At 39.1% G+C, this 22,222-nt stretch overlaps 1 long non-coding RNA gene across 2 annotated transcripts in view; it reads left to right on the forward strand.

Moving 5' to 3' along the window:
* The window catches only part of LOC126044132 (uncharacterized), a 36,574-nt gene extending 16,074 nt beyond the window's left edge, over nt 1-20,500 (forward strand). For both annotated transcript variants that reach the window (XR_007507585.1, XR_007507584.1), the window contains exons 2-6: nt 9,792-9,901; nt 10,250-10,335; nt 13,941-14,092; nt 17,989-18,238; nt 20,452-20,500. This is a non-coding gene — a long non-coding RNA (uncharacterized LOC126044132). The remainder of the gene's footprint in view (nt 1-9,791; nt 9,902-10,249; nt 10,336-13,940; nt 14,093-17,988; nt 18,239-20,451) is intronic.
* The last annotated feature ends 1,722 nt before the right edge of the window (nt 20,501-22,222 follow it).

The following is a 22,222-nucleotide window of genomic DNA, read 5'->3' on the forward strand; positions in this document are numbered from 1 at the left end:
TCCCGTCCCCCCCCCCCCCCCCCAAAAAAAAAAAGTCACATTCCCTGCTGAATATTAAATTGATTCTGGTTAACCAGGAAACAGTAAAGTTAGCCAGCACGGAGTGCGACTTCATTGTCAAATAAAAGGAACTCTTCTACTGCATCATGACATGGTCTCATACTGATGTAAATACTGTAGTAGAATGAATAGCAGCACTTTTCTGTCTGATTAAGGCTACGAGTTCAAACTTTTGCATGAGGAAGAGGCCAAAGGAGAATGTTTAAACAGTACTCCTTAAAACTAACTTTCCTTACTGTGTCAGATATATAAGCTAATTAATTTTTTGTTATATTCTTAACTAACAAGCTGGAATGAGGCTTCAGAAAGTTCCTCCTACCGTATTTGCACAATGAAAGCATAATACCCAACAAGGAAGTGTTTCGTAGCTGAAAGTAGGGGCAGGGGGCGAGGGGGGAGAAAAAAAAAGACAACATTGAGGTAGAATAAATGGAACAGATCTTTTTCTTCCTCTTCACCAGCTGTACAGAGTGCTGAGATGGAAAGAGAGCGCCACATTCAGTCACTTGCTTCCACAACACACCAAGAAGGAGGGTACCCAATTTTGTTGTCCAGTTCCAGAAACAGATGTAGTTTGAATTTCTGTGCACACAGGCATGAGTGCATATGCAGATAAGGCATATATGTATGTACCCTGCTTATTTCCACATGCTTATACTTGATTGAGAAGGCCTACCTGTAACTTTTTCAATCACCCACAGCCTGTAAGCAGTTCAAGCACAGCTCCAGAGCCAGGGTTGTGCTTTGTCACCGGAAGGGCTGTGATAATGCATGATTAATCCAAATCTTTGCGAAGAAGCAAGACAGCTGGGACTACTAAGCCTGGCATCACTGGATTGTGGTGATCAAGTTGTGCACTGGAGAGAAACACCTGGAAGCCATTTCCTGCTTGTGAACTGATCTCCCTCCCCCTTCTTCTCAAAGATAAGTATATGCAATGTGGCTTTTGGCCACAGTGAGTTTTTTTGGATTTGTAATGTCAGGAAGGTTTGCTTTAAAGGCACAAATCCAGGTCTTTCCTTACATATAAAACGTCAAAAGACCAATTTTTTCCCTCTGATGCTTTTTTTTTCTCTTCAATTTCTTCTGACTTCAAATTTTTCTAACTCTGAAAAAGTCTTTGCATTTTCATCTTGAAACTGGCAAATGCACTTTAACAGACTAGAAACTGCTTAGGTACCGGCCTGAAGTTTTCACACTGCCAATGCCACCGATTGTTGCTTTCTAGCCATACCTCACTAACATACAACAGATTAAGATTTCTTCACACACACCCCCTACACTCTTACATACTTTAAGTTTCCTTGGCTGTGCAAAGTAAGCACATACTTTGTCCATGAGAATGCCTTTGAGCAGTATCTCTTTTGTCAGTTAAGTTTTTCCCATGCATTGTAATTCTTGCCAGGAGACACCTCCTGACTGTTTTTTTGGTCTCTAGAAACATTTCATTTGGCAGAATGGTCTCTCTCTTTTAACTGTTGGGTAAGGTGTTGGTCCACCTGAAATCAACAGGAGCTACTGAATTCTAAGATGCCAGAATTTTTCCCCTCCTGTCTTTAAAACCACTTAAGACTAGAAGCATGCAATGCTTTGTCAGTTTGAAAATGCTTCAGCCTTTTCTTGATATTTTCTGTGGAACTATTGGTCTTAGAAAAACTAATAGAGGTGGAACACTTCCTGTATTTCTGACACAAATTTATAAACAATGTCCAAATAATTAATTTTATTTTTGCTAAAAGAAATCTCAGTTTTCATAACTTGTCTAGAAACTTTTGAAAACAAATTAAAAAAAAAAAAAGAGATAGCCAAATATTAGGAGACCAATAAAAATAGTTCTGTGAAGTCTCAGACAAAGTGTCACATAAATATTCTTCAAGGGTTTGAGAAAGTTACTTTTTACCTAAAGACATCTGGTTTAATGTACAATTCATTAGTATTACATTATCATACTGTTGCAGTAGTTGTAAGATTTTAATAATTGATTTTGATCTCTTAACCAATGGTCTATAACTGCAAAGTCTGAATGCAAGCTTAGCCTCCAAGTCTTGCCAAGGGAGGTAGGACTTCATAGGAAAATCACACTCTCACTCTTTAGAAATATAAATGGAAGCATAAAGTATCAGTGGTCAGCGTATAGCAAGGGCTGGCTCCTGCCAAAGGAGCCAAATATGATACTACAGCCAGCATGACAGAGGCCTTACCAGCCAGGGCCCTGTCCCACAGTACCAGAGCAAGAGAGCAGGGAAGGCTCAGGGGAGGCAGCAGGGGTTAAGCCAAAGTCCAAACACCAGGCAAGTTTGCAGTGGCAAGGCAGGTGCAACATCAAGGCAGGCAGGCAGTCTGCAGGTCAGGGTCAGACTAGGAATCATCAGACAGGACCATAGCAACAGGCAGGGTCGAGATGAACCTGGCAAGTCAGCCCAGCTCATATCTCATCAGCAGGGTCTGTGGCCAAGCACAGGCATACCTAAAAACATAGCTCAGGCAGGGACTGAAGGCCCCGGGGTTAGCTTAAATGAAGCCTCTGGGCCCAGGGACAGGGGTGTGGGTGGAGGCCCCAGGTGAGGCTGGTCAGGGCCATTAAATCCTATTGGTGCGCTCAGGCCCCCTGACATTAAGTCAGTAGAACATCCAATCTCATATTTTCATGCATAAGCAAGAAAAGGGGAGAATTATGATTGTGGTTTGACCTGTACTGCAGTTTCTGATCCGAGTGCCTGATTTCTCAACCAAGATATTACAGTAATGCTATGTCTACCCATAGTTTATATAAACACAGAGTATGTTAAACAACTGACTTATGATGTGATGCTTTTGTTTCCACTGAATTCTAGACCATCTGTGCACTAAAAACTTTCTGGACTTGGAAAGAAGATCTGATCTGTTCAGTTCTTTCACTAAGTAGTTACAGATACTCCTGGAGTACCCTTCTGTATGTACTTTGACATTTATATTTCATTCCTTTTTTCATTGCAATTAAGCATCTGTTGGATCCCAATGCTTGGTTGATACTTCTGTACTTTTGAAATGTCTTCTTTGCTCATCTTAAACCTTTAAAATTCTCTATTTATGTGCTGTTCAAATTATGAAAATTAATGCAAGGCTTAGAGTTGCTATAGCAGTGTTTCGGGTCACCTGATTTCTGAGAAACAGTTTGGTCCATGTCTATTGATAAACAATGTTTTCTTTTTCATCTTTCCTGGCTGAGGTAACACATACTGCTATCTCATATTCTGGGACACAGAGCAGGATGTCAGCAGCATTGCAAGATACAATTTTAACAGGCACTCCGTATTCTTGGAGTAACTCCTGATCAGTGTGCAAAGTGTCCAGTTGGCTAACTGTATCCCCCACTCTATAATTAACAAAATGCACGATTCTCCTGTTGGCAGAGAGAAGATTCAAAGCATACCAGCTTTACCCAGTTCTCACTGGGAAATTCAGGCAGAAAGGATACATTTCAGTGCCTCACATAAAGGGATTTGATCCCAGCATACTGTTTCAGTAGTTACTGTAGCACAGTCATTTACTTCCTTAGTTCTGGCTGGCCAGGACTAAAAGCAAAAGAGAAACAACAGGTTTTGTTCCAGGTAAGAAGAAACAATATGGAAGAAGTTAAGAGCACCTGTCCTGGGTTACACCAAAAGCCCATCTAGCTCAGTATCCTATTTTGAACAGTGGTCAAGAGTGGGTGCCTTGCAAGAGGAAAATGCTTTTCAATATTTCCTTGCAAAAATTATTTCCTCCATGCCTCTTCTTCAGAGAATCCTAGTGGGCAGGACAACTGCATAAAAGCTAGTAATTCATGTTTTATGCAAGATAAAAGGGATCCAGATCTTGCTGATAGACTAATGGCGTTGTTGGCTTCAGTGCCAGTTATCTCTGCTGAGAATATTACCTAAAAATTTTACACAGAAAGAATAGTCTAAATTTAGACATTACTCCAGTAGCCATATCAGACTTTATAATCTGTCTACTTTTGATGTCTTCTAGCAGATCATAGCACTGCTCTGTTTCTAGTCTGACATTTTGTTTTGATTTTAATAACCTACTATGAATTAAAATAGCAGGTGCATGGCAACACCTTTTTAGACTGAGGAGTGTTTGATGCTAATAAGCATGTTTAGCCAAGACTTTGCTGAGCCATGGCTTTCATCTTAGCCCATACAATACATATATGATAAAAACCAATTAACTCCTTAGCTTCTGGTTAAAGGATTGTGAAAAGCGCATATAAAATGTCAACACAAAAATTGTAAGTCAGTGAAGTTATGGGAGATCATTAGGAAAAGAGGAAAGACTCAATGTGGTCATTTGAATAATGTCACTGTACTCTGTGTTTTTAATAATAATGCTATCAGCATTGGAAAAGCTGGTTATGGTCTGATAATAGACTGATGCATCTAAAAGGAACAAAACACTACAGAGAAAAATTCCTGCCCAACATAAAAATGAAAGGAAAATGTGGGCATGGACACAAGCAAACTGCAGTGGAAAATTGAGGGCTCATTGAATGAAAGTGTTAATGAAGGGATTACAAGAATGAACTCCAGTCAGCCAGTGGATTCAATTCCCCTAGATTGTTGGGACAACTGCAAAAGCTGCATATCTTTGTTTCTTGTAATTGCTTTGTTCATTACCCTACTAAATCCCCAAAACAAACAACAAACAAGCCAAGCCTTCCTGTCACACAGACATATTCTTGCTATTACAAAGGTTCCACTTGTAAAAAACCCTGTCTATTTCCGTGCTTTTTAACATTTTATCCTCCTACCAGATTCAAGGTCAACAGAACTCACAAAGAAAATATTGTAATTTGTTTTGCTAGCAAACTAGAGCTTTACCGGAGACACATACTGTGTCAGACTGTCAGAGTGCAGGCTTCATATTTAATCTGAGTCCAATTTAGAATTCTGAAAAGACAGCCCAGTTGGACTTGATGATCTTAAGGGTCTTTTCCAGCCTAAATGGTTCTATGATTCTACTATGGGTTTCTGCTACAACAGGTTCAATATGTCATTTAGTTTCTCTTGCAGCTTCTGGGGTAAACCCTATACACTCCAAATTTCTCTCGCATGTTATCAAATAGCGCAAATCTTTTTGCATTCCTCTCCAGAAGGTCAGCAGTGCTTTTGCTTCCCCCAGGCCTGTTGTGTAACTTTTTTCCCTACTCCAAAGCCAGTCTCCAACCTCATCAAGCTGCAGCTTCAGCTGAGGGAAAGAAAATAGACTGGGTATCATTTGAGGCATGGTATCTGCCTCTCCATCTTTCCCTCATTCTACTCTTTTTTTGTATGGTGCCTGAAATGTAGCCACCCACCAGTACCAGCTACCAGCCATTTCAGATATTAGTAGTCAGGTTCCTAATTTGTTCTTTAGTTTGGTCCCTTCTGCAGCCCTAAGGATCCTCCCACAGAACCACTACAGTTAGACAAGCAAAGTAGATGATCAAGACATGAAGGGGAGCACAAGGAAAAAACTCTGTGTGGGTCTTAGTCACTGGGATCTCTTTCTGGAGAGTGAGTCCAGCATGGGAACTTGTGCTGTATAGATTGGGTCCAGCAGTTCAGACATCTTGCGTATAGTGGCAAGACTGCAAATTAGTTGTCAAACTAATGCCTCAGAAGAAGTGTCCCAGGTCCTTTATGGTGGAGAAATTTTCTGGAGATTAGTCAGATGTCTGTTAATTTTCATACCTCTCAGAAAACGAGCTCAGTAAAGGAAGGAATGATTTCATGTCTAGGAATGGAGCAGGAAAGAATATTAACTATACTTGATAAAGTATAATTCTACCATAGGAAGAATATATAGAAGTATTTTCATTATTATCTTAAATTAACCAACACATAGTATAAATTCCCTGCCTCAGTGAAGTTTCCAGTCTCTCCATGGCTTCAGTATTTGATCAATATTTCATGTCTCATTCTGACACATCAGACTCTGCACCTTCTGGTAGGAAACACCAGCAAAATGGCAGAGCTTAAAGAGAAATCCAACCCACATGACAGAATGAAAGGGATTTCTAGAAGCTGCGTATTAAATTCTGGTTTTTTTAAATATTGTTGCTCTCAGATATGACTTAGTGTTAGAGGTATCATTGCATTCATTCTCAGCAAGGAAACAGAATTGCTTAAGTGAACACTTCCCCCAGCATTTTCTTCTTTAGCAATCAGATGTCTTGATTTAGTTTCAGTTTGGATGAGCTGTTAATAGGCTGCATTCTGCAGAAGTGTCTATTAATCTAGTAAGTTCAGATGCACTGCATGCATATTTTTCATGGGTAAACCTATGTATTTGAAGTCAGTGAGCTTAAGCTGTGTGGCATAATTAGAAGAATGAGCCTCAGGTTGCTTTGTCAAAACATTCTTTAATTGCTGGATTTTAGGATTATTGGATTAGAAGATTAGATGCAATGCCTGGAAATCTTAAATTGGAGCATCTAGTTAAGTAAGGCTTCTCATGAATCAGAGTTACAAGTATCTATACACCTCACAGTTTGTATAAGTTGCTGTAGTAATTATTCAAAGATACTTTCATGCTAGGACAATAGGATACTAACTATGTTTCTCTGACTTCCCTTCTTTTCTAACACATTTTTTAATTTTAAGGAACTTACTAGCTTTTCTCCATGAGAATCAATTGCTAGCTTTCATGTAGTCATGGGTGCTATAGTCACTCTGAGCATGGTCTGTGAATCACTAAGCTTCCTTGCCCATATGTTACTAAAGGAATCCTGATACCAACCAGACATTGCATGGCATTCACCTTGCAGTGTATGTTTATTACTTAATTACATTATGATCAGCAAGCACAGCTACATTTTTTTAAGGCATTCTTACAAGACATACTCTGTTGTCAAAGCATTCTGCTTTGGTTAAACAGTGTCTCTGAGTCCCAAAGAACAAGGTGGACTACAGGCTCTCCTCTTTTTTTCTCAGTGCAATAGCAGATTCACTAGGAAGTGCAGAGTCTTCACACATCACACACAGAAATTTGTTCTGTCACTCTAGCTTATCCCACTTCCAGGGGAGACTTAGTACTGCACTCCTAAAAGTTTCTATGATAAAGATTTCTCCAGCTGCTGGTGCTCTCCCTGCTTGGTCCAACATGTCGCATACCGCACATCCAGCTATGAAACCACAAGAGGGACTGTCTATATGCTGTATATATACATGTGTAAGAGTAGAGAAGTAATGGTGCGATGATAAATAGGTTACCAAATGGGGAGGGAAACTTTGGGCTCTGGTTCAAATCCCTCTTAGGAAAATGCTATTAAGTTGGTCATGGCAATATTGAGCAGAAATGTCTGGTAAATTCTGCTGGGTTTCTGAACCTATAGGTTTAGAGTCCAGATGTTTCAAATGGGACAGTTAATGTGATAGTACTATGTTGCTCTTTCCTGGGATGATTTAATACTTTCAAAAGTATTAGGAAGATGACTTTTAATTAGTATATTAAAGAGTTTCAAAAGTTTTACTAATACCCTGTCATCAAGTTTTGTGAAGCAAACAGAAGAGGAATTCTGTTCACAAAGCAATATGGAGACAGCTGTGCTAGCTGTATTCCCAAGTCATTAACAGAATAGTCGTCAGCACTTCAAAGCACCATATTCCATGTCACTTAGTATTTGCGCTGCTAAAATGACAGCATCCAAAATAAAAGTCAAAACACAGAAATGTCCCAGTATGATGAAGATCATGACTGTCTGAACAGAAGGATCAATATGGGAAGGTGTAAATCATATTCTTATTTTCCGGGGTAAAAAAACCCCAAACCACTTTAGTACAATTTTGGCATCCTTTAAAATCAACTGATATTTTTGTTACTGATTTCCACAAGGCCAGAACTGTGCTTTTTGGGTCAGACAGTCTTGTCAGGATTTAATGTACCTGAATTAGTAGAATTATATGTAGTGATAGCTTTCATATTTTCAAATTGAAACTGTAGGAATAAAAAAGATAGCAGTTTATCACTTCCTTCTTTGGTGACAGAGTTCTATCAAAAATAAATGTTTTCACTAAATTCCCAATAATTAAAAAAATTCTGTCTGAGGTAGCACAGAACTCTCAAGTTCCTTTAAAATAGTGATCTGTGTTTCTGTTTAACCCAGTGACCTGATATGAAATGGTTATACTATTGGGTAGCATAAAATAAGGAAATAGATAGCTTAACAGATGGGATACATTTTTCTTTCTGTTGTGGGTGCCTGCTCACTACTGTTGAACTAAAAAGAAAGTACCTGCAAAAGCCCCTTGCGTGCCTAAACTGAAAAGACACTCTTAACTAAGTCTTGTCTTAGAGTCAGAAGCAGGGGCATCTCTATCACTGACATGAAAGGGAGCTCTAATGTAGGGCAGGCCTTTTGCCAGGATGGCCTCTCAGCCTGATAGCAGGGATTGCAATCTCCAGGTTCTATTTTCCCACATTTTACACCAGTGTAACTATACTGTCTTCAAAGAATATTCCCCACATGCACCAATTAAGTCTGATCAGAGTGCAGCCTTTCTTTAACTACACATCTTCCGGAAGCACTTATTTTTGTGAGACATTGCAGCAAAACTCATATACAAAAAGCCAGAACACGTAGCCTGTAAATAGGGACAGAAGTGGTCACTTCCCACCCCCACACCCACCCCATGCCCTTCAGTATAACTGTAAACTGGAGACCTTGAAAACAGGAGAAATCTCTGGCCTGTTCTGAATTGCTCTCACAGGTAATATTATCCCCGAAGAGCATGATATCAACCACACATGATTTGGGGGTTAATAGAACCACTGCTAATTTCATGTCAATCAATCCTTTTTTTGTGTGCCACTTGCTCTAAAGCTAGTTGGCTTTTTTTGGCTTCTTTGCCTCTTAACAGATACACAAGATCTAGTTCTAAAGGTTTTTCTATTCTCAGAGATTTACAGAAAGAGAGAAAAGTGTAGAAAGTTATAGTGAGTGTGTGAATCCTGCCATTTAGATTATAGAAAGATTTTTGTAATAAAAAATATCCTTGCCAGAAACAGTTTCAAGTTTTTTGGTATTTAGAAATCCTTTGCTAAACAAAGTAAAAATGAATGATAAACAACATCAAGTTTCCTTTGAGCCTGATGTTCTTGCAGCTGCACTCCACTTCTAAGAGTAACTCATTAGCAATTAATTTAGAATGACACTGGCAAGCAGTCCCCAGACTTTAATTAATATCTTTTTGACAAGCTCATAATCTTTCCAGTTAATAGTCTCCCTTAAATTAGTTTAACTCTGATTTCACTTACCATTGTAAGCAATCGGCATCAAATCTAGGGTACTTTACAGTACTTTATAATTTAAAATGTTTTTAAAAAAAGAATTTACAGTTACATTTTACAGAGTTGAAACAGCATTTGGTGAAGGTCACCCTCAATCCAGTGGCAAAGCTGGAAAGAAAATCTAGGTTCCTGAATGCCCTTCTATTGTTCAGCAATGGTGCTGTCTCCTGTCTCAGTATCTTGCAAGGAAAGGATTAAATTCCGATTCCAAGTTACATAATTGATTCTTTTCCTTTATGCCAATATCAAGATCTTAGAAAGTTACAGTACAATACTGTAAGTATAATATAGTGAATTATTGTCTGTAAAAGTATTCCTATAGGACAACTTGGGGGTCAATGTTTCATTTAAATTTGTGCGCTTAATATATGTGCCTACTTTTGAAAACTTTGCCCTTAAAATTCTGTGTCAGTTTTACCCATATGTCTCAAATACAGAACCAATCTACATGAGGATGTTATGCAGCTGCACTATTGTGTCCTGCGGAATGGGAGATAATACTGTGAATTGGAAAAGATGCTGAGATCAAATCTCCTTTGACCTCTTGGTAAGTCAACAACTTTTATATAAATGTTCTGAAATGTGCTATATGTATGCCTGTTGCTTATGTGTATTATGAGGGAAAAAAATTTCTTTACTCACCTAAACCCATTTTCTTATGTAGATGCTGTAATGAGGTAATTTTTGATATGTAACATCACCTCAACCTTTCTTTCTACTTTGCATACAAAATAAACTAAGAGGTACACAAGTTACTGTCAGGCTTTGAGTCTGATAGATTTTTTTCAGAATTTAGAAAACTCCAACTATCAGAGTGTAAAGTCTTAAACTGATTACACCTACAAAGAAAGGAGATCTTTTAATTTTAAAGCTAATCAATGTTTTGTATCTACAGACAACTGTAAGAAATATCTGTCTAAGCATTGGATGACTTTACTGTAACTTATGCCAGGGGAGACTGAAGTAGGATCATTTTTGAAGGTAATTTTTGCCAAGTGAGTTTTAATTTGGTGATTCACAGGGGTGGCTTGTTTTAATATTTACTTTTCATGTAAGATGAAGAATGAGGTGAAAATAGGGTATGAAAAAAACAAGATTTGCTTATTAGTGTCCTCCATCTTAAATAAATATAAAAGCCTAATTAAAAAATGTGTCTCATTAACAAGAACATGAAGATAATCAAGATGGCTGAGAAAGATCAGTGATGCTATGCAACTTAATTGGGATCCTGAGACCAGAAGACATCTCACCATCTCTAGAAGCTGTGAGTAGTCTGTCTGTGCACTCTAAAAATATTTGCTAGGACCTGTAAAACTGAAAATAACATGTCCCAAACACCCTCTAGAACAGTTTTAGAAGCAACAGGCATCAGTTTGTACCATGACCTTAGAATACTATGTGCAAAGTGGTTATTTTATGTTGCTTCTTTGTTCTTTGGTTTTGCCTCTTCCTAAGTCAACACTGGGCAAAAAAAAAAAGACGAGACAGATATTAGCCAATGAGGAAAAGTGCAAAAGATGTTTTCAATCAGTAGGGTATTCCTCAGCTGAATTTCTATGATTTTTCCTGAAGGTCTTGCTGCTTATGTCAGTATCAGGATGCTGAATTAGAGACCTTATTGCTATGACAATTCCTATGTTTCTGTGGCAATGATAATTTCATTCGAGAAGCCACAAAGCAGAAAATGGTTTCTTACAATGAAACACAACATGATCTTCCTCCTTCTCATGCGTGTTAACTGTAAAAAGTTTCTTTGTGCGGAATGTGGCTCTGATTACATTTCTCTATCCAAAAATAAACATGCTGCAAATGAAAAGGATATAGGGAGGGGGGGAAAGCCTGTCAATGGGCCACCCTCAGGAAAACCTCACAAGGTCTACTGTGTGTGCAAGCCATGGAAGAGCTAGGGAAATGATCCCAGCTTGGTGGTCTTATTTTTAATTAAAACAAATGAGGCTCTTTCAGCTGTGCAGATAAATATTTGATGAAAAGAGACAGGGACAGAGGTCAAAAAACTGTAGTAAATAAAGAATAAGACCAGAAGAGGAAATGTTACAACAGCATTTGTAATATTAAGTATTACAAATATTATATAAAAAAAAAACAAACAAAAAAACCCAACTTTACAGATTTCTGTCAAATGTCTAATTTTACTAAGATCATTCCAAAAGTGGGAAGACTAATTCTTCATATTCGTTTTGACAAAGTAGAATGAAAATACAAATGCATATAGCTAAAGAAAAGGTTTTAAGTCACCTTGTTGTACATTATGTGCTTAAACAAAAGGGTTAGTTCTTGGGCCATTGATGAGAGAGAAGACTTCAAAGTAATTTGAGACAGTTTATGTTGATTTTAGATTGACTAGTAGAGTTTTGCTCCAAAATATATATTAAGGATGCACAGTGAGAAAGTGCCTAGCAAAATATAATAGCAGCATCCCTATTGCAATAATCTGTTATAACATTCGTTAAGTCATGTCCTTTATGAATGGTCAATTTTAAAAGGTGAATGTGGACCATTCAACCTCTACCTGTAGTCATGGTTGTATTTACCAGTACACTTGGATCTAACTTCAAACTTCACCTTGCTCTCAGTGGGGATTTACACAGGATGACGTCCAAAGGTCCCTTCCCACTTCAATTACTCTGTGACTTGATAGCATTGGGTCCAGATTTAGTTTATCTTTTAGCAAATTCATTTATACCATTCTATGAAAAAACTGATCGGATGGAATTAGCTTAAAAATAGGCCATAAAAGAAAGCTGAGTCATGAAGTAGAGGAAAAATTTCAGTAGTTGGCTTTCTCAAGATTGTCCTCATTGATCTTGCCATTCCTAGGTAAAATGGATATTTCCATTGAGTCCAATGAGAATTATACATCTGAGTGTGAAAGAACTGATTTTATAAGTAGGCCTTACAAAACTGTAGAGTGAGTGTGAACCACAGGAGTTTCAATGGAAATATAATATTTAACATGACACCAACATTTAAAAATAGCACAGTGATTCAGGCCACCAGAAGCTGGATAAATTGGTATAATACAAATTCTGAATATATAAATAGTAGAGTTATGAATGAATGGAGTTCTGAAATATATACCTCTGAAGATGGTTAAGAAGAGAAAATTAAAAGTTGACTGACTGCTGGGGGATCCTATAGAGCTATAGAGTCCAACAATAGGCACAGGTGAAAGCAGAGCAACATCTGGTGACATAAAACAAAAGTTAAACAAGTTCAGATGAGAGATGAGGAACAAATTTTAACCACTGAGAAAAGTAACCTTAGATTGCAGTGAAATTCCCATAACTGGAGGTAATTAAATCAACCTAGAAACTAATGACTATGGTTAAATTGAGAGGTATGGACCTCTATAAAAACTTCAGGAGGTACTTCATAGCTTGCAGAAGGTCAAAATAAATTATCATAATTGTCTTTTCTGGCCACAGCACCTGCAAATAGCATTCAGCATAACATTGTATCCCAAGCCTCTTGAGGTTTTCTGAAGCTGACACAAAACTCGTAATCCATAGGTCATAAAAAATACCTGCCTTTTCTGTTGTCACAAATTTCAGACAAAAACAAAGAGTGATACTGTCAAGTGCAAAACAATCATACAGGTAAATTTTAATTTGGGGATCAAACATAAAGAACTCGATAGCAACCTTGCTTGGCACATGTTCACTTGTGATCCAGGGGAACCAATCTGAACCCAACAAGCTTGCAGAGATAACAGTTTGTCAATTTCCCATTTCAAAGGCAGCATGATAATTGAAAGCTTCTAGATATATCACATGAAAATCAAACTTGCAGCAAACAGCAAACTTTCTGATAAAGGCCTAAGGCTAATGCCATTGAAGTCAGTGACAAACCCCAGCATCTTTCAATAGAAGTTGAGTGACGCTCAAGGTGAAAAACAACGCTGAGAACAGTTATAATCAACTCAATCCCCAGGTAGGACAGAAAAAAAGTGAGGGGATTCTTTATGAGTGGTGCCTGGGTTGAGTACTCACAAAGAGTGAGTTGCAATGATCTCTGACACTGAGCACTTTAAGAGACACTTGCAGAAGCTGATAGCATTTGGCAAGGTCAGCATGTCCCCAGTTAGCATGGCATTACCATGCCTAGCTGAGAACTTACATGGAACCTGACAGCAGTTACCCTCTTTATTTAGCCTCAAGTTATCTGTGGGCTGTCAACACAAGCTTCAGCCAAACTGTTGTACTGGAGTGTAAACACACAGAGCGTGGCTGATGAAGCAATAAAATGAGTAGGCAGGGGGTGGCAACAACTTTGCCTCTGTTTTCTAAGCAAGTGTAAGGACTATAAAATGTACAATGCCAAATCTATGGCATGTCCAGTGCAAGACATGAGACGGACAGGGAACTGATATATATGCTGCCTCTGTATGTCTCAAGCTGGCTGCAACTATTATGTGATTCAGCCATTCACATGCACCAGTTGCAGATAAGCACTCAAAATACCTGTACACCAGTTCTGTGCTACTGGAGCTATGTCCAAGCAGCATTGTCATTTACACAGACAGAAACTGAACAACTTTTCTTAGGAACTTCCCTTCTATTTTTCAGAGTGCAAAGGAAATGGATGGGAGACATGTTTGATGTTCCTAATCATCAGTGATGTGTTTTGTAGAGATCCACTTCTGTAAAGACTTCTGTGCTGGGTGAAGTACAAGCAAAGAGGAAAACCCAAATTTTCTCCAATTGCTTTTTAAAAAAAGGTAAGGAGAAGACGCCAGAATATTAATCACTCCTTCCTCTCCTTTACAGATGAGGTTAAGGCAGACAGAAATGAAAGGACTCACCAAGGTCAGGATTTAAACTCAGAACTTCTGAATCCAACATTCATTTTCTTCTTTGTATTCCCCCCTAGTCTTAAGCCATGTGGCCACTATTGGTGAAATGAAAAACAGGTGCAGATCCATGAACAGATGGGAGACCAGCCCTGGCTGATCTCTGGAGGATAATACAGGGTTGTTTTCCGACAAAGAGGATTCCAAAGAACCATGGAGGCAGCACCCATGCCCTAAAACTGAAGCTGCTCTGCCTCACACTAAATGTTATCTCCACCAGTCCAGCAAGTGGGAGTTCTGAGGCATGGTCTGTTGTCTGTCAGCAAAGGACACTGCCTTGCTGACCTCTCAGACTTGCCATATTGCCATCTCTCTTTTTCAGGCATGCCTATAAAGCTTGTAGAAGACTAACTGCAATTCCATTCTTTGCAGTAACTACAGCCAATGTTTCTAAGTTGTTGAAACATGAAATTTCTTCCCTTGAGTAGACAACTTTGGAATGTCTAACCCTCAAAAAATGCCATTAGTCATATGCAGAATCTTTCTCTGGGAAAATCACTAGTGGTATGGGACAAATCAGCCAGGTAAGATGAATAATATTCATCTGGATCCACAAGGATAGATCTACTTTTGATTTCCAGTTCATGGGGAACTGATGGCTTACTCCACAATATGTGGTTAAACAAAGAACTTGGACTGCTTTCTCACTGGGAGAGTGATAGTAGATAACTAACAGGGCAATTGCCTGGTCCTAAGCGCAGCACAGAGTACTAGGATGCAAAGTACTTCCCTGCTTTGTGTGACCCACAGTTACAGTCCCTGCATGGTACAAGACACATTTTTTTTCCCCTCCGTGTGTCACCTGACACATCAGCCAGAAGTATGAGAGAAGGCATGACAATCCTCAGTTTCCACAGATCCACAGAGCACATATCAAACCCAAGAGGACAGTACAGGCAAGGGGATTTCATAGAATCAAATGCAATGAACATCTTCAACTAGATCAAGTTGCTCAGAGCCCCATCCAACTTGCCCTTGAATGTTTCCAGGGATGGGGCATTTACCACCTCTCTGGGAAACCTGTTCCAGTGTTTCACCACCCTCACATCGTAAAAAATTTCTTCCTTAGATCTAGTCTGAATCTGTCCTCTTTTAGTTTAAAACCATTACCCTCTGTCCACTCACAACAGGCCCTACTAGCATTTCATCTTAGATACTACTGGTTCCAGCCTTCTCATAGGTTTCTTTTGCTTCTTGCAAAAATACTCGTTTAGTGCTTTATCTGAGAGAGCTTAGTTGTCCTTGCGAAAGCTGCTTTTAGAGCAAAAACGCATATCCACTTGTGCCAAGAAACTCAAATAAGACCTGACTGTTTCCTTAGACTCTATTTAAATTGGGGGCACAAAACCTGGTTTGCAACAATAGGCCAAAACCACACTGCTAACATACATGTATTCTGCTTATGCTAAAATGTAAGTCATATTAGTTGGGAAAAATCTATCTTAGCCCACTTTTAGTCAGGTTTTGAAGGAAAACATTCTCCACAGATGACACTAATATAATTTAATGGCAAGACCACCCAGGACACTGGGAATCTCAAACTGCTTGGCCTCAGTTTCTCTAATGTGTTCTTCTCGGCTTCATGTGTGCTCTTTGAGAGACAAAAAAGAGTATTTCCTTCATTTTGAGCTTGGATTTTTCTTCCAGCTGAACATTTGTGAAAGCAGCTGGTCCCAGAGGTGGAATGTTCCAAACCCCCATTTGGAGCCAAGTACACGTGTTATGGAGTCAGTTGTGACACCAATTTATAGAGAACAGACAATGAGTTCTGGATCTTGTAAGTACCTTTCCTCCCTGCAAATAAGTTCCCTTCCCCCATTCTCTTGGAAACATCTCAGCCTGTGTTGGAAACGGAGGATGTAATTTATTTTTACCGCCTTCCCTGTCAAACTGGCCAACTGCCACAGGGTTCTGCTTTCAGATGTAGCAAGAGACAGGCGAATCACAATGAAGAACCATTCATTTCAGTAGCTCCTCCTCTGTTTCCCTATCTTATTTTGAGGCTACCTACTGTGTTATCTTATCACTCTTTCTAATCCTGCAAAACTTCTCTGCAACTTGACCCCTCCGCAGAACGAGCTGACCTGCTTCGACCTCCCTGCTTCTCTACTGCTCCCTTCCTTGCAGAGCAAGTTGCTCCTTCCTTTGTTACTTTAGGACTCCTTTTTCACTGCCTATCTTACCCCTTCACTCCTCCTTTTCCTAGAAGGAAATGTCATTACATGGCATTACATTTCCTAGCTGAATGTACATACAGCTGCGTGGCCTCCTTAGAGTATGCTTAATTTCTCACTGTCCAGCCTGCTCTTTGATGTCTGCTGGAGAAGGATTATATCTTCTTTTCCATCTCTTCACATGTGCCTATTAATTACTCTCTTCAGAGAGACTGTTTACTGACTATCAGTCTGTTTACAGTTGAATACAGCTAAACATTTGGTCTTCACAGTTCCCCCTCTTCTACACCACCCACCCAGTTTCTTCCCAATTGTTGCAAAATAGATGTCTCCAAATCACTTTATATGGTCACAGATGCAACGTACTTGTGTTTCCACAGCCAGCCTCCTGCTCTCAAGCACTGGTTTTGCTTCACTTACAGAGAAATAAAGAAGGACTTTATATTGGTATTTTTTGTCTCCAGTTCTCTAATGAAAAAGAAGCAGTGTGGATTAACAATTTGACCTTTCTGTGGCATGTATTCCTACCCTGGGTAGTGTAGAAAACCCAGAAAGATTGGTAAGCATCAGACTTCTGACCTGTGAAGAAATAATACAAACTCAGTATGAAGTATAGAAGTATGCCCACTGAAATGAGAAGGGCTATCCCATGCATAAACTGTGCACATGTCTTTGTGGGATCAAGGGCCCTTGGGCAGAGGGAATTTTAGTAGGCTGTGTGGTGGGTGTGTGTGTAAAAATTACTGTAGCAAACATTGCAGAAGAGATTAATTATATGGTTATAATGCAGCAATTCAGATCTAAGATGAAAATTCTTTCAGATGTCCTTCTCATTCCATATGGAGCTTAAAATATTACAAAATAATATAAAATAAATTTAAAACAAATGTGGTCTAAATTATGTTTTTTCCAATGAACAGATTATTGTCAATCTTTTGCCTTAGAACAGTATTTGGGAAAAGGAAAGAAGCAGATACCTCAAAGAGCTTAGGAACTGATTTATGACAAGGTGTATGAAGCTCACTGAGTGTGAGCATGAGCAGGAAAGAGTGAGAGGAAGGCTGTCAGTAAGAGGGTCATGCACTTGCACAGTTCAACAGTGGAACAACCCAAATACCCCAAACCATTTCATTTGTGTTTTGGCATGGCATTCTTGTCTGTACAATTGGAGATGGTTACATTTCCCATGGGTAAGGTTGCCTGCTGCTTTCCAATTTCAGCTCCTATTTTTAGCGCATACTACTTTACAGGTTTTAACCATGGGAACAAGTTTTCCATCCTAAGAATTTGGGCTGAAATCTTTTAAGATTTTCAGCAAAAATAATCCAGCCTTTCCAATAATTTGATTAAGAAGTACTGCTGTTTTGTGCATATTCCTTTTTTGTTACTATTACTGAGGAATTTCACCGCCCATAGATTTACTGCTCACAAATTAGAATGATAACAAAGTCTGTGTTTGTAGGCCCTTGTATCAGGAAATGTTCCTTTTCATTGAAAATTACCTTAAAAACTGGTTTAATAAGCATACGTTCAGTATAGGCTTATTAGATTTGCACTGAATGAGACTTCCCATGTAATTACTCCTTCCAGCCCTCAAGTTGAATGTAATGCTGCATGCCAGAACTGAGAAGGACTCGCTCTCTGTTCTCCTGTCCCCACTGCCCTCATCTGCATGCTGAGGAGGAAGAGTCAGCTGCTGCTTTACCTAAATGAGGCAGCCCCAACACAGGGCCCGGAAGGAACAGAAACCAGCATGCATCCAGCTGGAAGGGAAGAGAAGGACCAGACCTAGCACTGTAAGCCTGGAGGGACAAACCCTCAAGGATGGGCAAGGGGCCAGGTAAGAAGTGGCACAGGTAAGGGATGCTGGGAGGGACTTAGCATTGTTGAATCTCACCCATGCTGGAGCAGTAAACCTGCACCATGCCAATCATTCTGTTAGCTAATTAGCAGAGGCATGTACCTGGAAATTAGAAGTTTTAAGCTTGCTTACAACAAATACAATATGGTGACTGTATCTCATGCAACAGAAGCTGGGAGTGGGGTGGGGCAGGGCAGGGACAAGGGAGGAAGGAAGACCTATGGAAGCGTCTGCAGGCAGCTCAGTTTACATGGCCTTCCAGTTGAGAAGTCAACAGTCATAGAAACAGTAGAGGTAACCAGTGTGTGGTTGTGGTTATTTTTCATCGGTTATCCTGGATATGCAAAATAGCCATCCCAGAAAAACAGACAGTGAAGCTTAACAGACGTCATTTTTTGTTTCATTCACAGAAATCTGTATTTATATCCAAAAAACTTTATAATGAGAGTTTTAGTGACACATTTGTTATACTTCTATGTAACAGGATAATGCTGACCAGGTGCCTACAGATAAGGACAGGCACTAATTTATATTGGGTTACTACCATCATATTCTGTAGGCTGCCACTTTTTTTTCATTTTTAGCATTCTTGCTGTCTTGTTATACTTGCATTTTATGATGCTCACATTTACTATTCTTGCATGCTAGGATAAGAATAAGCATTTACATTCTTTATTACACTTTCAGCTATTAATTAACCACGTAAACAAATTAAATGCACATTTAATTAAATGTTACCCTTTTAGAAGGGTAAACTGGAAGCACAGCCCATCGACTTAAAATCAATATTGCGTGCATTTATCTTAATTAGTCAGTGTTAGCGATTAATGTACTTTAGCTGTTATATTCATAATCAGATACATTAGCATTTATGTCTTTGTAGCATACAGGTCAATTAAGATGTGAGCTCTCTTCTGCTAGGTACTGTACAAACAGAACTTGAAGTGTTATCTGCAAGACATTTCCTTTCTTTGTCACTTTTAAAAGAAAATATTGCGATACCCTCTTCAGCTTTTGCAGGTGTGAACTGACCATTCTGATGACAATGCAAATCATGATCCAAAAATTTCCCCTGCCTTATCATGTAGGAGATTTCTCTCCTATAGAGTGAGTTTTCAGTATTTTGAGATGCGGATTTTTCGTTCTAGCACACTGAGGTTCTAGGCTGAGTGAATGAGCCTGATACAGTAACTATCAAGCCCACAGATGCCCCAAAGAACTCATCTGATTTTGAAAGCAGTTATTTCAGCACTCAGTGAAAATAATTTGGGAGTATTCTGGAGCACCTAATCTGTTTGTGCAGCAAACAATTGGCTGTTTGGTGTCTTTGTTTGTGCAGTAAACAATTGGCTGTTTGGTGTCTTTCCAACAAACACACAAACTAGGGCTAGTGATTAATTCTGCTTCTGTGCTAAGCTAATGCTTCTGATACAGTTCACCTATGCGCCTTTATGGGTGCTGGGGAGTAAAATGCGGAGCGCTACTCTGCTCCTCAGACATCTCATTCTACAGATGAGTTTATAACCTCATGTTTGGAGAACTTATTTTTTATAATTGCTACAGACTCATTCATGTTCATGAAATTTCTTTAGCTGTATTTGAATATAAAAGACTAACCTTCTACAATTCCCTCACAAGCATTTCTTTTTCCTTTTTGCATCCTGGATAGAGAGGATGTGCATTTAATGCAACATCATGTGTCAGAACTTCCATAAGCGTAAGGAACCACTTACATTTACCTGTATATAAATAAGTAATCTTGCAAACTAGTAAATCAGTCTGTTCTGGCATTTCCAAGAATCTTCCTTAGCCATTAAAATACAGTGAAGGAGGACACAAAAAAAGCCTCAGCACAAGTGAGAAACTAGGGCCAAAAATCCACTTTACCAAGTTAGCAAGACACTGTTAGTTCATTTTATACAAGAATTTAGTGTCATGTCCATTTACTTTGAATAATTTCGTCCTGGATTTTTTTTTAAAGAGCTGAATTCTTGAGTATAGCTCCAGCTATAGGATCTGCATAGGTTGCTCATGCTTTTCTCAAGTCCAGGACTACTGGGGTCTATGTCTAACATAGACTGAATTTCAAGTTATAGTGTAAATTGTGTTCTCATCTGTTCCATCAGTTGGCAGCAGTTACTGTTCTCACCGATATAGTTTATATTTAATTCCTTTTGTCTGTATACATTTAGGTGATACTGTTAAAAATACAGTGGATCTCTCCTGAAAATGAAACAGCCTTGGTATTCTTGTTTCTCTAGTTTACCTGAAATAATGAGAATTCCAAATATTTAGCTCAGCCACTGACTTTCTAACAGGTCTGCCCTCTGGGATCAGTTATGATCAGCATTTTGAGAGAAATTTTTATCTCATGGTATTGGTATAGTTTTTTTTAAAGATTTTTTTTCTAATTGTTTTTATTTAACAGATGTTGCTAATTGCATCAAAACGTTTGAAAAGTCAGGATTAGGAGAGAAAAGGATTCTGTTTACAGCCCAGACAATTTGCAGTTTCAGAGCCTAAGGCGTGGTCTTTGCAGTTTATGACCAATACAAACAATCCCAGGTGACTGCAATCAAACAGCTAAACTAGCTGAAGTCATACTGAATGTGCACATGCGATTGCTTGCAGTATCAGTTGAAGAGTATATTCATGTCTTAACCAGGAAATAAACTCAGTGTTTTGCAGTGACATCCAGGCTGACAGTGGGATTAACTTCAGTAAAATGAATGATGGTTAAACAGTATAGAACACTCCGGCACCTGACTTACCTGCGCTTTGACAGCAGAGACCTGAAGGGAAGAGAAGAAAGGATTATAGTAGTCTCCTGTTAGCACCATTTTCCCACTTTCTGGGAAACTTTTCCCTCACTGCACTGGGCAGGTGAGCAGCAAGGAAGGCGGGAGCCAGGGCTGTGTCTCTCCCCAGGGATGCAACCCTCCATCCCTGGGTTAGTGATGCCCCCAACTAGGTCCGCCGCACTGTGCCTCTCTGGCCACATCTTGTCTGCACAGGAGCAGGGAAGAGTCAGCTTGCTTTTCGTTCCTGTTGGGCCTTCATGAACCCCACTCTTGAAATGCTGCCAGGCTTTAAAATTGGGACAAATTATTTCTTCCTTTCACAGGACATTTTAGTATCTGCAGGTTAGGTATATTAGAAGCATAACATACTAGTGTTACAAACAAAAAGCAAAGTTTACCATCCAGTAGCTAGGTTGTCTGTTGCATTTTATTTTATTCTGCCATGATTTCCAGATGCAAACAGGGAAGACGTTAATGCTGATTAATTCTTGGGGGAATGTTAACTCTTATATAAAGAACCCAGAATCTTCTTTGTAACAGCATCTACTCAGTGCTGGAGGAAAAAAGATTGAGTCCATTTTAGGCCTTTACTAATGCTTTAGATTTACAGGAAAGCTTTCCTACAATATTCCAAATGCGCATTCTAGCAGAACTGCATTTATCAAAGGTATCCCAACATGCATCTCTTCCACACACACAAAAAAAGAGCAAATGGAGAAAAAAGAAGGAAATGTTAAAAAAAAAGAGATGAAGGACTTGTGATTGGAAAGTCTATGTAAACAGGACATCAGAAATATGGTAAAGGAAAGATGAGGAAGGGGAAAATGCCAGATTATCATAGGTCTCATTCAGAAAAGGGGGGAGGAGCGATGATGGATGCTCAAAGGCTGGATTTAGAATTATTACTGGAGTAAGTTAGAATTGAGAATGTGTGCTGGGGAAGGCACGAGGGCACCTCTTCCACAGCTACTGCTGAAAACATACTAAAACACATACTTAAATGGCAGAGTCTCACCTCCCATACTTGGCCAGACCCCGTTAAGAGATCTGCCTGTGGTATAAGTGCAGGCACATGAGAAAACCTCACCTGTATATGCATGCTGAGAAGTCTTTTACAACATGAACTAGATCTCAACATAATAATGAGATTTTCTAAGGTTAC

This window comes from Accipiter gentilis, chromosome 10, assembly GCF_929443795.1.
Source record: "Accipiter gentilis chromosome 10, bAccGen1.1, whole genome shotgun sequence".
NCBI classification, from domain to species: domain Eukaryota; kingdom Metazoa; phylum Chordata; class Aves; order Accipitriformes; family Accipitridae; genus Astur; species Astur gentilis.